The following is a 15,685-nucleotide window of genomic DNA, read 5'->3' as shown; positions in this document are numbered from 1 at the left end:
AATTGAGGCATGAAATCAGAAATATTTTAGGGGACAAGGATGATTAAGCATGCATGGGAATCCAAAGGGAATGCTATGTGGTTACACGGCAAGGAGTGGGTGTTCTTTTGTGGCTGAATTCTTGATCCTTTGTACATTAATTCTTCACATTCTTAGCCTCTTTAATTCTTCAATTTCGTCCAAACCTTGGTTCCAAATATGTGACATGCATTTCAAGCTCCATTTTGCTCCAAAATGCTCCAAAATGCATCTTCTTGCCTACTTTGTCCTTAAAATCTGAAAACACACGAAAATGACTTTAAACACTAAAATAACTAAAAAGACACGACATAAATGCACAAGAACAAGCCAACTAAGTCGCATAAATATGCTCCTATCAGCACTAACCACCTCGCACCAAAATTTTGATTGGGGAATTGGTGGAAAGAATGAGATACACAGACCAAGATTTTGGTTCTGATTTTGATTTGGATGGAGAGCTCGAGGATGCTTCTGATTTGATCGACAGAGATAGCGAGGAGGGTGATGATAATTTTGTTCGGACACAAATTTAGCAAAACAAAACTAAAAAAAATCGAATTCATCAAAGTGCAAACCACAACCCAAAACCCTACCACCTAAAGAGCAATTCGCATAAGTGCTTAATCAACCACTTCAAACAATTGAAATAAAAAATCAAGCAGCAGATGAACCTCACCTACACCACAGTCCGTATAAGAAGCCTTCCTTCGAGTCCGAACAAAACACCTCATAATTACCACAAACGACACCGAATCGGAGAATCCCAATTAGCAGCAATCAAAAGCTCCGGTGAGCTCGGAGCAAGCAATGGTCGCAGTGGCGGAAAGAATGCGTGAACGTGCGTGGCAATGGTGGAAGCGGAAACCCTAGAACGGAGATGGAGAGAGAATCCCACTTTTCTCTTTCGTTTTTTTTTTTTTTTTTTGGAGTGAGATTTGAAATTGGAAAATGATGGTTTGAGTGTGCATGGGTTTTCTGCTGCTCCGACTCTGAGAGGGAAAAGAAAAAAGGAAAAGAGGGAGAGAAGGAAAGATGAGGGTGATGATAATTTGGGGGGGGGGGGTTAAGGTTAGGGTTCTGTTGATGCTATGATTTTGATTTGGTAGGTGGGCGGGGCCATTGGTGTGAGGTGGGTGGTGCGGGTTGCAGATGAGATGAGGGAGAGTGGGTGGTGTGGGTTGCAAAGGAGAGAAGGGAGGGAGGGTGGGTGGGGGTTGCATAGGAAAGAAGGAAGAGACGGGTTAGGGGGAGGTAGAAGATGATGTGGTTTTTTATTTTGAAATGGGCCCATATTGACACGTGGCGTCTAGTAATTGTCCACGTGGGTGCCACGTTATCAGTTAACATAAGTTCTAACGGAAAACTTAACAGATGTATGAGACTGTCCCAAAATTAACACTTTAGGTATGACTCTGAGACAAAAAAAACTTCTTGTACTAAATGTTGAAAACCACGAAACTTGAGGGTAGTAAACTTATATTTACCCCAAATAAATTAAAGACTTTTTAGCCAAAATGATTCGTGACATTGACATAACTCCTTAATCTGGTCCTTAACAATTAATGATAATCAATAGTAATGTTCCTGAATTTGTTTATCGTGAATCATTTTAGTCTTTCTTTGAATTTGTCCATCGTGATCATTTTAGTTTTTTTCGTGAAAAATCTGTTAATTGCTTTGTTAGTATGATGATGTGGCGCCACGTGGGTCTCACAAATACAATCATATAACAACATGTGAATTAACTTTAAAAACTATTTTTATATTTAAAACTAAAAATGATATTAGTAAGAAAAAGGGCGTTGAATGCATGATTGAAATTATGCTACTCCCACTTGCGATAATTGCGGCGGCGCTCAATGTCAGTGATGAGGGGGTCGAAGGGGATAGGGTTGTGGTGGTGGAGTGTAGAAGCGTAAGTGAAGTTGAGGGTATTTATGTCTATTTAAGTAAAATTTTGAATATATTTAAAAGTTTTTATAAAAAAGAATATTTTTAAAATTAAAGGTTAATTTTTTACTATATTTGATAAATACTCATTTTAGACCCACCCCAAGTCGTCGACGACACTCGACAGTAAGTATCACAAAGACACGAGGGAGAACAAGCAAAGCGAGCGAGAAAAAAGAAAAGCAGCAAACCGGGAACAACTCAAATCCCTGAGCTGAAAAATGGAAGTGGAGGTCGACGATAAGGAGCTGAAAGCCGCCGGAGCCGAGCCTTTGACCGACGGGCGATACGGCCTCCGTATCCATGTCTGGGACATCGAGTCCCGCAAGCGCTCAATTCTCAGCTCCTCCAATACCGAACTGTACGCTCTTGGATTCGAATTGGGAATTCAATTGAAGCCCTTCAATTTTGAATTTTTGCAAGGTTTGTGTGGTGTTAGAGATTTTTTGGTGATGTGGGTTGTTGCAGGTGGGAGCAAAAGCTACATACTTGTCACTTGCCGGAGATGGTGTTTGGGGACAGTGGATTGTTCCTGGAGCATGTGAAGAGCGGCGCCACGATTCACTTCAATTCGTTTGATGCTCTGGTGGGGTGGAAGAAGGAAGCTTTGCCGCCGGTTGAAGTCCCAGCTGCTGCTCAATGGAAATTCCGAACGTAAGGATAGAAATATGTCTCGACTAGTTCTCTCTAATTTATGTTATGATTTAAACTCCAGTTGAATCCTGTTGGTCATGAATCTGAATTATTGGTTTTGGGAGGGAGATTTATGGACATTTTGAATCTTTTCGATAACTTGCTTGAGGGATGGAGTATGTTTTTCATTTTATTTTATTTTTATTTTTATTTTTTACTGCTAGAGATATTGGTTACCTTCCTTTTTTCTGAATTTGCAGTAAACCTTCCCAGCAAGTTATAATGGACTATGATTATACATTCACAACGCCTTACTCTGGAAGTGAAACTCTTTAAGTTTGATGCAGACAAGGTGCATATTTTCTCTTTATCTATAATTGAGCATTTTCAAAAAAAAAAAAAAAAAAAAATCTCTGTTTTGTTATCATTTTGTGCCTGAAGTTGGGACATGCCATGAGTACTTGGCCAATGACCAGGCTTCTCCTAGACATCGGCTAAGCGAATGCTATTTGTTTTGAGTCCCACTCCATTCGTATGCAATCCTTTCTTCTTCTGTTTTTTTTTCCGTTCTCTTGCAACTTATCTTTGTATAATAGAAGGAACAAAAAAAGGGCTCTGATACCATGTAAAACTTACTACTCAGTGTTTCACTTTAATTGCATACACCAAACAATCGTGGGATGCATGTATTTATAATACTTTCATGATTACAGTTTGGGTTTGAAAACCCTAGATACAAGGAGTTTGTGTAACACCCAAATACAAACAGAAAACCAAAGAGATCAGATTACATCAGAGATTTAAACAAATCCTATAAACTAGGAATAACTGATAAGGATAAGGAGTTTGAACTAAAATCAAACTCCTCAAGTTGCGGTGATGCCCTCAGCATGCTGACTTTGTCTAATAGGAACTACTGGGCTTTCCGTGATTTTTTTTTTTTTTTGTTGTTATGTTTATATGCCAGTAACTCCGCCTATGTCTTACATGGCCGGTCCCAAGCCCGGATAAAGGAGGAGGGGGAGGGCGTCAGGTAGTCGACAGCCGGCACTCCATGATCACGTCGAATCCTTATGAAAATGAATCCAGAACAAAATCACGCTAAAGCTAGGGCGTCACCCGTAAGTGGCGCGCTGTGTGGCCCGAGCACAGTGATAAGTGAGCAAGGGTCGCTGTATCTCCATCGGCACCCGGATGCAGTGTTAAATGAGCAAGGGGGCCATAGAAACTTCTTTTCGAACGACTCCACTCAAAGTTGTTTGGGAGCATATGCTCCTATCAACTTTACCCGGGACACACAAAAGAAGTACTTTGATCCTATTAGACGGGGGAGGGTGAAGAAGCTAGGACAGAAGGGTAGAGTTCAAGAGAGCAAAATGCGTTTAGGAACGTGGAATATAGGAACCTTAACGGGAAAATCTATGGAAGTAGTGGAAGTTATGGTGAGGAGAAGGATAAATATTATGTGCCTACAAGAAACTAAGTGGGTTGGTAGTAAGGCAAAGGATCTAGAAAACTCAGGGTTTAAACTTTGGTATTCGGGCACAAATAGAACGAGAAACGGTGTTGGCATCATCGTGGACAAGACCTTGGTACAAGATGTTGTAGATGTCAAGAGGGTAGGAGATAGAATCATGGCAATCAAGATTGTAATAGGACAAGAACTTATCAATGTGATTAGTGCGTACGCACCTCAAGTAGGGTTGGATACGAGTTCGAAGGAGAAATTTTGGGAAGATCTTGGAGACTTGGTGCAAGGAATTGCTCAGACGGAGAAGTTATTTATAGGAGGAGATTTAAATGGACACGTGGGCAGGGAGACAGGCAACTATGGAGGTTTTCATGGTGGCCATGGTTTTGGGGAGAGAAACGAGGATGGGGAAGCTATCTTGGATTTTGCAATGGCATATGATCTCTTCTTAGCCAACACCTTCTTTAAGAAGAGAGAAGAACATGTGATCACCTACAAGAGTGGGTCGTCAAAAACACAAATAGATTTTCTTCTAATGAGGAAAGGGGATCGTATAACTTGTAAGGATTGCAAAGTTATACCAGGAGAGAGCGTGGCTAATCAACATCGCTTGTTGGTGATGGATGTACATATCAAAAGAGTAAGACAAAAGAACAAGACTTGGAAGTGCCCAAGGACTAGATGGTGGAATCTAAAAGAAGAAAAACAAGTCATTTTCAAAGAGAAGGTAATCACCCAATGTGTGTGGGATAGAGAGGGGGAAGCTAGCCAAATGTGGGATTCCATGGCTAGTTGTATCCGAAAAGTAGCAAAAGAGGTATTAGGAGAGTCCAAGGGCTTTGCCCCACACCAAAAGGAATCTTGGTGGTGGAATGAGGAGGTACAAACAAAGGTGAAGGCTAAGAAGGAATGTTGTAAAGCCTTATACAAGGAGAGGACCGATGAAAATGGTGAAAGGTATAGAAAAGCGAAGCAAGAGGCGAAGAAAGCTGTCAGAGAAGCTAAGTTAGCGGCTTACGACGATATGTATAAACGACTAGATACCAAAGAAGGAGAGTTGGATATCTATAAACTATCTAGAGCAAGGGAAAAGAAGACAAGGGACCTAAACCAAGTGAGGTGCATCAAGGATGAGGATGGAAAGGTTCTTGCTACAGAGAACGCGGTTAAAGACAGATGGAGAGGTTATTTTCATAATCTTTTCAATGAAGGACATGAAATGAGTGCTTCTTTAGGGGAGTTGAGTAACTCAGAAGAGTGTAGAAACTACTCTTTTTATCGTCGAATCCGGAAGGAAGAAGTGGTTGTAGCTTTGAAGAAGATGAAGCATAAAAAAGCAATAGGCCCAGACGATATACCAATCGAAGTGTGGAAACTTTTGGGAGAGACAGGTATAACATGGCTCACTGACCTTTTCAATAGGATTTTGAAAACGAAGAAGATGCCAAATGAGTGGCGAACGAGCACTTTGGTGCCTATCTACAAGAATAAGGGCGACGTACAAAATTGCATGAACTATAGGGGTATTAAGCTAATGAGTCATACAATGAAGCTCTGGGAGAGAGTCATTGAGCATAGATTGAGGCAAGAGACACGGGTTTCGGACAACCAATTCGGGTTCATGCCAGGGCGCTCAACCATGGAGGCAATCTATCTCTTACGAAGATTGATGGAAAGATATAGAGATGGGAAAAAGGATTTACACATGGTCTTTATAGATTTGGAAAAAGCGTATGATAGGGTCCCAAGAGACATTCTTTGGAGGATTTTAGAGAAGAAAGGAGTACGAGTAGCATATATCCAAGCTATAAAGGATATGTATGAAGGAGCAAAGACTGCCGTAAGAACTCATGAAGGACAAACCGAAAGCTTTCCCATAACTGTAGGATTACATCAAGGCTCATCCTTAAGTCCTTACCTTTTTGCGTTGGTAATGGATGAGTTAACAAGACATATTCAAGATGATATTCCTTGGTGTATGCTTTTCGCAGACGATATAGTGTTGATAGATGAAACTCAGGAAGGGGTAAATGCAAAGCTTAACCTTTGGAGAGAAGTGTTGGAATCTAAAGGTCTTCGCCTAAGCCGATCAAAGACAGAATATATGGAGTGCAAGTTCAGTGCAAATGGAGGCCAAAACGAGTTAGGGGTGAGAATCGGAGATCAAGAAATACCAAAGAGCGACCGTTTTCGTTACCTAGGATCTATCTTGCAAAAGAACGGAGAATTAGATGGAGATCTCAACCATAGAATACAAGCTGGATGGATGAAGTGGAAGAGTGCATCCGGCGTGTTATGTGACCGCCGTATGCCACTGAAGCTTAAGGGAAAATTTTATAGGACGGCAATAAGGCCGGCGATGCTGTATGGCACAGAATGTTGGGCGGTGAAACATCAACACGTACACAAAATGGGTGTAGCGGAGATGAGGATGCTTCGTTGGATGTGTGGGCACACAAGAAAGGATAAGATTAGGAATGAGGATATCCGGGGTAAAGTAGGAGTAGCCGAAATTGAAGGAAAGATGAGAGAAAATCGGTTACGGTGGTTTGGACATGTGCAAAGAAGGCCTACTGACGCTCCGATTAGAAGATGCGACGATGGGACAGAGGTTCAGGGCCGAAGGGGTAGAGGAAGACCTAGGAAAACTTTGGAAGAGACTCTAAGAAAAGACTTAGAGTACTTGGATCTAACGAAGGACATGACACAGGATCGAGCACAATGGCGTTCTAAGATTCATATAGCCGATCCCACTCAGTGACTTGGATTTTCCAAGTCTCCAACCGAGAAGTTTTCCTCACTCGGAAAATTAAGGGAACACTACCCCAACCTACATGCTCCACTCAGAAAGCTTCAACATACAAGCTTCAACAAAAGAAAATTCAAAGAACTTAGCGAAGAAGGCTTTGGTGTATTTAACACAATACGTTGAAATGAAGGAAAGCTTATTTATTGATATCCCCGATAAGCTACAAATATGTACATATACATGAGTCAAAATAAACACACAAGAGGGAGCCTTCACAAAGGTTGCTTAGGAGAAGTCTCAGCAGTCGGTAGAGCCCCAGAAAGAGAAGGCACCGGAGGGGGATCATTTGGAGCCTCAGTACTGGACAGAACCCTAGAAGGAGGAGGCATCAGAGGTTGATCATTTGGAGCTTCATTACGCGGTACAGCCCCAGAAGACGAAGGCAATAAATGCCTTTGGAACAAACCGACAAATCTCTGATGATCAAGTAAAACCTGACCATCAGTTTCCTTCATCTGGTCAAGCTTCCTCTTCATGTTTGTAGCATAGTCATGTGCGAGCCGGTGCAACTGTTTATTCTCATGCTTGAGCCCTCTAATCTCCTGTTTGAGACTCATCACTTCAGCCGCCAATGATTCAACTTGGCGGGTTCGAGCAAATAGGCGTTGGGCCATATTAGACACAGAACCTGCACACTGAACACTGAGAGCCAGCGAATCCTTAACAGCTAACTCATCAGACCGTTTGGAAAGTAGTCTGTTATCTTTGGGAGTGAGAAGGTTCCTGGCCACCACCGCAGCGGTCATATCATTCTTCATCACGGAATCCCCAACGGTAAGAGGACCAGTAGGGGAGACGAAGGATGGGCGCCATATGTTGTCTGGAGAAGGCGGGGCTGCCTCTTCAACAAGGTTCAAGTCAAAACGACGGTCGGAGGGGCCAGACATTTTCAAAGGTGTTGAAGAGAGAAGAGGTCGGACAAATCAAGATCTTAGAAGTGCAAGAATGAAGCTTCTACTGGTGGAGATTCAAGTGTGCTTTGGAACTTAATGTCAGCCCTTATAAAAATCTGCACTCGACGGAGCTTCAGAAATCGAAGAGGCGCCTGCTCAGAAATCGAAGAGGCGTTTGCTTTCTCAAAAGCTGGGCTGCTTAGAGATCACGAGGGTTGATCTCAGAAATCTAAGAGGCGTTTGCTTTCTCAAAAGTTGGGCTGCTCAAAGACCACGAAGGCTGGTCTCAGAAATTGAAGAGGCGCTCGCTTTCTCAAAAGCTGGGCTCCCCAGAGACCACGAGGGCCGATCTCAGAAATCGAAGAGGCACCTACTTTTCCAGCCTTGTCAGCACCTGTCACGCGCACACTCAGCTTTGCGGAAATTATGGGCATTCTGTCGAAGACTTCTGGGGAAGTAGAAAACACATGAATCTTACTGTTCAATCACCCACTTCCCACACGCAACAATAGCTCATGGGTACCACAGAAAACTTTGTCAAAGTTCTCTGCCAAAGTCGAGCACGTGAAGCTTGCAGCTCCCACTACATCGCTCTGACCAAGAAGGGTAAAAGAATAGCAAAGAAACAGCACTAACAAAGTTTAGACCCATAAATTTTGAAGGTCTAGCTACCATATTATTACCCACAAGGGTAAAGGAACAGTACCACTGCTGGATAATTGGACAGTCCCTGTGTGTCAACCTCTGTGCTTCGTGGCAAGGTAGACTAGCAAACATGCCCAACCTTTACTCACATTCGAGAAAACACTCCCAATAAGATTGCTTGCTCCAAAATCGAAGAGGCACCGTCCTCCGAATCTCGAGAGCCAGACTCCCAACATGACTACTTTCTTAAAAATCGAAGAGAGGGTAAAGGAACAGTACCATTGCTGGATAATTGGAAAGTCCCTGTGTGTCAACCTCTGTGCTTCGTGGCAAGGTAGACTAGCAAACATGCCCAACCTTTACTCACATTCGAGAAAACACTCCCAACAAGATTGCTTGCTCCAAAATCGAAGAGGCACCGCCCTCCGAATCTCGAGAGCCAGACTCCCAACATGATTACTTTCTAAAAAATCGAAGAGACACTGCTCCCCGAATCTTCGAGAGCCAGACCCCCAGCGTGACTGCTTTCTCAAAAATCGATGAGGCATCGTTCTTCGAATCAATCGAAGAGGCGCTCGCTTTCTCAAAAGCTGGGCTGCTCAGAGACCACGAGGGCCGATCTCAGAAATCGAAGAGGCACCTACTTTTCTAGCCTTGTCAGCACCTGTCACACGCACACTCAGCTTTGCAGAAATTATGGGCATTCTGTCGAAGACTTCTGGTGAAGTAGAAAGCACATGAATCTTACTGTTCAATCACCCACTTCCCACACGCAACAATAGCTCATGGGTACCACAGATAACTTTGCCAAAGTTCTCTGCCAAAGTTGAGCACGTGAAGCTTGCAGCTCCCACTACATCGCTCTGACCAAGAAAGGTAAAAGAATAGCAAAGAAACAACACTAACAAAGTTTAGACACATAAATTTTGAAGGTCTAGCTACCATATTATTACCCACAAGGGTAAAGGAACAGTACCACTGCTGGATAATTGGAAACTCCCTGTGTGTCAACCTCTGTGCTTCGTGGCAAGGTAGACTAGCAAACATGCCCAACCTTTACTCACATTCGAGAAAACACTCCCAACAAGATTGCTTGCTCCAAAATCGAAGAGGCACCGTCCTCCGAATCTCGAGAGCCAGACTCCCAACATGACTACTTTCTCAAAATCGAAGAGAGGGTAAAGGAACAGTACCATTGCTGGATAATTGGAAAGTCCCTGTGTATCAACCTTTGTGCTTCGTGGCAAGGTAGACTAGCAAACATGCCCAACCTTTACTCACATTCGAGACAACACTCCCAACAAGATTACTTGCTCCAAAATCGAAGAGGCACCGCCCTCCGAATCTCGAGAGCCAGACTCCCAACATGATTACTTCCTCAAAAATCGAAGAGACACTGCTCTCCGAATCTCGAGAGCCAGACCCCCAGCATGATTGCTTTCTCAAAAATCGAAGAGGCATCGTTCTCCGAATCTCGAGAGCCAGATACCACAGACCACTTTTTCAAAGTGCTCTGACAGAGTTAAAACATGTGAAACTGACAGCTCCCACTACCGTGCTATGACCAAGCAGGGTAAAGGAATAGCATTACTACTTGTTAGGGAGACTCCTATATATGTCAACCTCCATCCCCAACGGACAGGCAGACCTGCAAAAATGCTCAACCCTTCATCATATCTGAGAGGGCACTCCCAACGAAGCCTTTCGAAATATTCAGCTTTCTTTCCCCCCGATAATACCTCTGCAAACAAGCTATACTAGAGCAAGAATATCTCATATCATCAGGGTTAAAAGCAAGAGTATCCCATATCATGCTTTTTCCCTGTCTTTTCCTTTGGCCTTGTTTTTACCTGCAAGACAAGGAGAAAGAGAGCAATCAGTCAGCACTTGGAATCAAGCTTCCAGCCAAGAACTGACTGCCTGGAACCCCTTACCTGATTACTTACCTGGCATTGCTCTCGAGTACTCATCTTCAACATCTTATGTTTCCAGGGAAGATTCTGCATCTGCTTGAGGAACAGATAGGGCAAGTGCGAAGGATACAAGGAAGCATGTGGAGACAAGCGTAACAGCACACGTGCCGATACATCCATTACTCTGTCAAAAGCAAAAGTATCCCATATCAGCAGGGTGGAACGTACTCTAGATTTGATGGACTTGTTTTGACCCTCAAATTCTTCAGTCGGCCTTATACTCTGGAGGAAACCAGAAAACCCTCCAGCTCAGTTCAAGAATAAGCCTGTGGAAAGTTACTTCTTCAAAAGCAAAAGTATCTCATATCATCTCTTCTCATTTTTCTTCTCTTTATCCTTCATGCTGCTGCAAGATGGGGAGAAGGTGAACAATCAGTCGGAGCTCTGATTGCTTACCTTGTCTGTCACCTCTTTCAGCAGACCCCCTAGCTCGGCGACTTGGGGGACTCCTACTACATGGTTTGTATCGCGCTTGACCAAGCCTGAAACTACAAGTAAGCTTCAAGTGAAATTGATACATTACCTTGTGCATCTCCACCAGTTAAAGATACCACCCCTGGATGGAGGAAGAGTACTTCCAGAGAAGATGCCACATCTACCTATGAGACAGATAAGGCAAGTCAAGACGACTCCACACTCCGATACTTAGAAGTTTCGTGATTACGAGATCATTCTCCCACAATATTTCTTAATGTCATTTGTACTAAATCATTCACTTGTACTCACTAAAGGAGAGCTTGAACCTATGTACTTGTGTAAACCCTTCACAATTAATAAGAACTCTTCTATTCCGTGGACGTAGCCAATATGGGTGAACCACGTACATCTTGTGTTTGCTTTCCTATCTCTATCCATTTATATACTTATCCACACTAATGACCGGAGCAATCTAGCGAAGATCACAAAAAGCGACCGTTTTCGCTACCTAGGATCTATCTTGCAAGAGAACGGAGAATTAGATGGAGATCTCAACCATAGAATACGAGCTGGATGGATGAAGTGTTAGAATGCATCCGGCGTGTTGTGTGACCGTCGTAGGCCACTGAAGCTCAAGGGAAAATTTTATAGGACGGCAATAAGGCCAGCGATGTTGTATGGCACAGAATGTTGGGCGGTGAAGCATCAACACGTACACAAAATGGGTGTAGCGGAGATGAGGATGCTTCGTGGGATGTGTGGGCACACGAGAAAGGATAAGATTGGGAATGAGGATATCCGAGGTAAAGTAGGAGTAGCCGAAATTGTAGGAAAGATGAGAGAAAATCGGCTCCGGTGATTTGGACATGTGCAAAGAAGGCCGAATGACGCTCCGGTTCGAAGATGTGACTACGGGACAGAGGTTCAGGGCCGAAGGGGTAGAGGAAGACCTAGGAAAACTTTGGAAGAGACTCTAAGAAAAGACTTAGAGTACTTGGATCTAACGGAGGACATGACACAAAACCGAGCGCAATGGCGTTCTAGGATTCATATAGCCGACCCCACTTAGTGGGAAAAGGCTTTGTTGTTGTTGTTGTTGTTGTTGTTGTATGTTTATATGCCAGTGATACAACATATTTAATTTTTGTTTTATGTAGCAGATTGAAAGAGGAGAGATCTCTAAGGAGACCAGAAATCTCCAATGGGAGGACTGTGAAGAAAAAATTGATGTAGTTGCATTGGCTTCGAAAGAGCCTATTCTCTTTTATGATGAGGTGGGCATCCTGGCTGATAACTAGAACATTCGTAGGCCGTGCCTGTGCAGATATATGTGTTTACCTGCACTCTCTTCCTTGTATGTATACCTGCCATGACCAAAGTCATCCTTGTGCAGGTAGTTTTGTATGAAGATGAATTGGCTGATATTGGAGTGTCACTTTTAACAGTAAAAGTTGTAAGTCTTTGATCGCTATTGTCTGTTGTGTCTTAATATACTTTTCCAACAATATGAGGATGGTTGGAAGGACTTATCATGTTACATCTTGATTTTCTAGAGAGTCATGCCGACCTCTTGGTTTCTCCTCTTGTGATTTTGGGTGAGTTAATTTCTCTCAATTCACTTCTGTCCCCCGCCTCCCCCCAAATAGATATTAGCCAAACACGATTTATCAATTTATATTTTGTGTAGATAATCGTTTTGGAACAAGATCTTAACTGGTTAGCTCTGGGGCTTATTTAAGAAATATTCTAAACTAATTATATTGACAATACCAAGCTCTTTGGAAACTTTGTGACTTACTAATTGAGATCTTCTTACAGCTTAGAGTTGATGGGGCGCTAATGAGACTACGGGACACTCGAATGCATTGTTCTTTTAGTGATGATGCAAATCCCATTATTCTTCGAGAAAGGTGCTGGAGAGAAGCCACATTTCAGGCTTTATCTGCAGTAAGTTCAAATCCGTTGTTGCACACAAATTATGATACTACTTTTCTTTCTGCAAAACACCATCTCACATAAATTAGTTGTTTTGTTTACTCTCGGAAGTCAAGGAGATGCTCGTGAGCCTTCCCTACTTCCCAAAACCCTAAACCCTACTTCCCCATAATTATTAAGTGTAACTTATTAAAAATGGACAGGCGTTTTCTGCTCTTCAAATTTGAAAAGGGTTTGTCAACTAAAAAGATATCAGCAAACGCCATCAAGAAGTTTTTTCAGTGTATCAAGTAATTTTTTTCTAAATTTGATTTCTATCTTTCCGTTAGGTGGGTTGCTTAAGAAATCCATCAAGGATCAATCATTCAGATTCTTCATTGGCAGATGGAGTTTATATCATACAATCCTTCCTGTTTCGAGCTTCCATGCATGATTAGATTTTGTCATGTGTTCATAAATAGCCGAAAACAAAAGTAACACTATCAAAATTTTTACAAGATAAGCAAAGTAACACTATCAAAAGTAACACTATCAAAATTCTGAACTAGGGATTTTATCCCGTTGACTTATGGATGAAATTGTCTTCATGTCAAGCTTTCATTCTTACTCAGCTAAGGAGCACGGATACGGCAGTGTTGTCATGTATCCCGTATCAGATACTTGATTGTATACGATATGCCTCGTATACGTATCTAGGTCAACAGATACAGCTTTGACGGACATGTATGGGTGTCAATCCCCTCATGGTACGGTGGATTCGGGTATCCGTCTGTTGTTTATGCATACAAAAACGACACCACAATCTTTCTTTTCTTGGGTTTAAATGGGGCCTAAAGCCCAACAACCAGAACAAAACCATAGCCCACCGGATGTAGACCACCACGTCCTACTTTTTTACAGTTTTATAACTAATCAAATTTTTATCTCACTAAAAGTATAATCTAAATATATATTTTTATTGCCGTATCGTATTCTAGTTTTTACAAATTAGTTGTCTCGCCATGTAATGTGGTATCGTATTTTACCATATATTCGTATTTGTATTAATGCTTCATGGCTACTCAGGTGCCTTGTGGTAATAAAAAGGAGTTAATATTTTTTTCGGTCATTCAAAGAAGTTAATATTTTGTCTTAAAGACTGAATATAATAGCAGCGGGAGAAAGTTTTTTTATGGTCTTCACTATGGGCTTCTGGTTTCTATAGATTTTATAACTCGTCTTTTTCAGTTTTAGGCTTGATTGGAAAGCTGTCTTTTTAGGGAACTTTATTTTGGCTTGCTGTGTGTTTTCTTATTTTTACCCTTGTGGACATCTTGTTCGGCGGATCCAGGATTTTAAACTTGAGAGGTCCCAATAATAAAGGTCAAAAAAATTTATAAATAAAAATAACATTGAAAAGATAATACATTTCATTCAAAGTGTATGGGAACTCATACTTTGTAGGCCTACAAGGTTCCATTTGCAAATATGCTCTTCAGACCTCATCTTAAATATTAGAAGGATAGTCCTTCATTCGAATTCTTTTTCCCAGGTCTCTCTCAAGATTATTAAAATCAATGTCACACTCATTTTGTCTTGAGCTCGAACTATCCGAACAAGTAAATGGTGCTATTGGCTTTGGCTTGAAAAATCTTTCCATATTTCTTATTCTAAACTACACATTTAACCAAAAACACAAAACAAATACCAATCAACCAATAAACAAAAATTCCATCCAAATTTCAATTATAAAATGAGTATACAAACATAAAACATATCAACAATCATATCAATAATAGACTAAAAATCTCCACCAATATCTAATATAATTTAATTGAGATTAGATTAGAATACCAAAAAACTTAATTGAATTTTGAACCAAATAGTGATGGCTTGGAGAATTGAAACAAGTGAAGGTATGATATTGAAGTAATGTAATTATAATACGGGATTGGGTGGGATTATAAATTTAGGGTTTTGGGTGAATATAGGAAAGATGGGGATTAGGGGGGGAAAAGTAGAGGAACGGAACGGGGAAAGGAAAGGGACTCTCTGGAAAGACGGCCCATGTGGGGCTAGGCATATAGAATCATGGACAATTGACAAATGGCACCGTTTGTCTCATTAGCTTTTAACAAAAACAAAAACAAAAAAGGCCAAAACACTACGTTTTGGACCAACTTTTTAAAAAACCCTGTTTTCTTTCTTCTCCCCCGCAACCCCGCTGTCTTCTTCTCTGTTGCAAGCTGCAAGCTGCAACCTGCAGCACAGACCTCGTGTTCTCGTCGAGGGGTCCCCCGGAAAAATTATAGCAGCATTTTAGGATCGCCGAGGGGTCCTGGGACCTCCCTGGTCCCTCTGTGGATCTGCCTCTGCACATGTATTTTTTTGCCGTGCACAATCCAGTTCTTTAACTGGTAGTTGTCTTCATTTCTGTTGTATCCTATAGACTTCAGATGGTTAGTTAACTGATTCTGAATAAACTAACCAATGCCAATTTTTTTTTTCGTCTGAAGGGTATTTTCTTTCCAACAGTTCCTACTAGTGACTTTATCATTCTTCCTCTTGTTGGCCCCTTTCTTAGTGGTAATGTCAAAAGAAACAAATTTTGTTTTGCGTAAAGTGTTTTCTTTTCTCATTTCTCAATTAAGTGGTGCAGAAGGGATACCCTTCTGAAGATGCTGCTTACAATGATCCAAGCATCATCAGCCAAAGGCTTCCTGTGATCATGCGTATGACCCAAAAGCTAAAGGTACCTGGTAATATGTAAGGCTGTAAATTGTCTCCCTGCAAGAGTTCTTTTTACCTTTGTTGCTGGGTTCTATTGAATGTAAACTTTTCTTTTAACATCCACATATTTCCTTACTCTTTGTCATGTTTAATATGTTCTCTTAATAAGTTGGAAAAGAAGAGAGAGATATTTGTACTTTATGCAAAATTCCTCTGACTATCTTTATAC

General features: G+C 41.7%; 1 pseudogene; it reads left to right on the top strand.

Annotated features, from left to right (window-relative positions):
• The first annotated feature begins 2,080 nt into the window (after nucleotides 1-2,080).
• Nucleotides 2,081-15,601, top strand: LOC114822997 (TIP41-like protein; annotated as a pseudogene).
• The last annotated feature ends 84 nt before the right edge of the window (nucleotides 15,602-15,685 follow it).

Source organism: Malus domestica, chromosome 05 (genome assembly GCF_042453785.1).
Source record: "Malus domestica chromosome 05, GDT2T_hap1".
Lineage (NCBI taxonomy): Eukaryota > Viridiplantae > Streptophyta > Magnoliopsida > Rosales > Rosaceae > Malus > Malus domestica.
The sequence above is the reverse complement of the archived record's forward strand: the minus strand, read 5'-3'. Positions and strand labels throughout refer to the sequence as shown.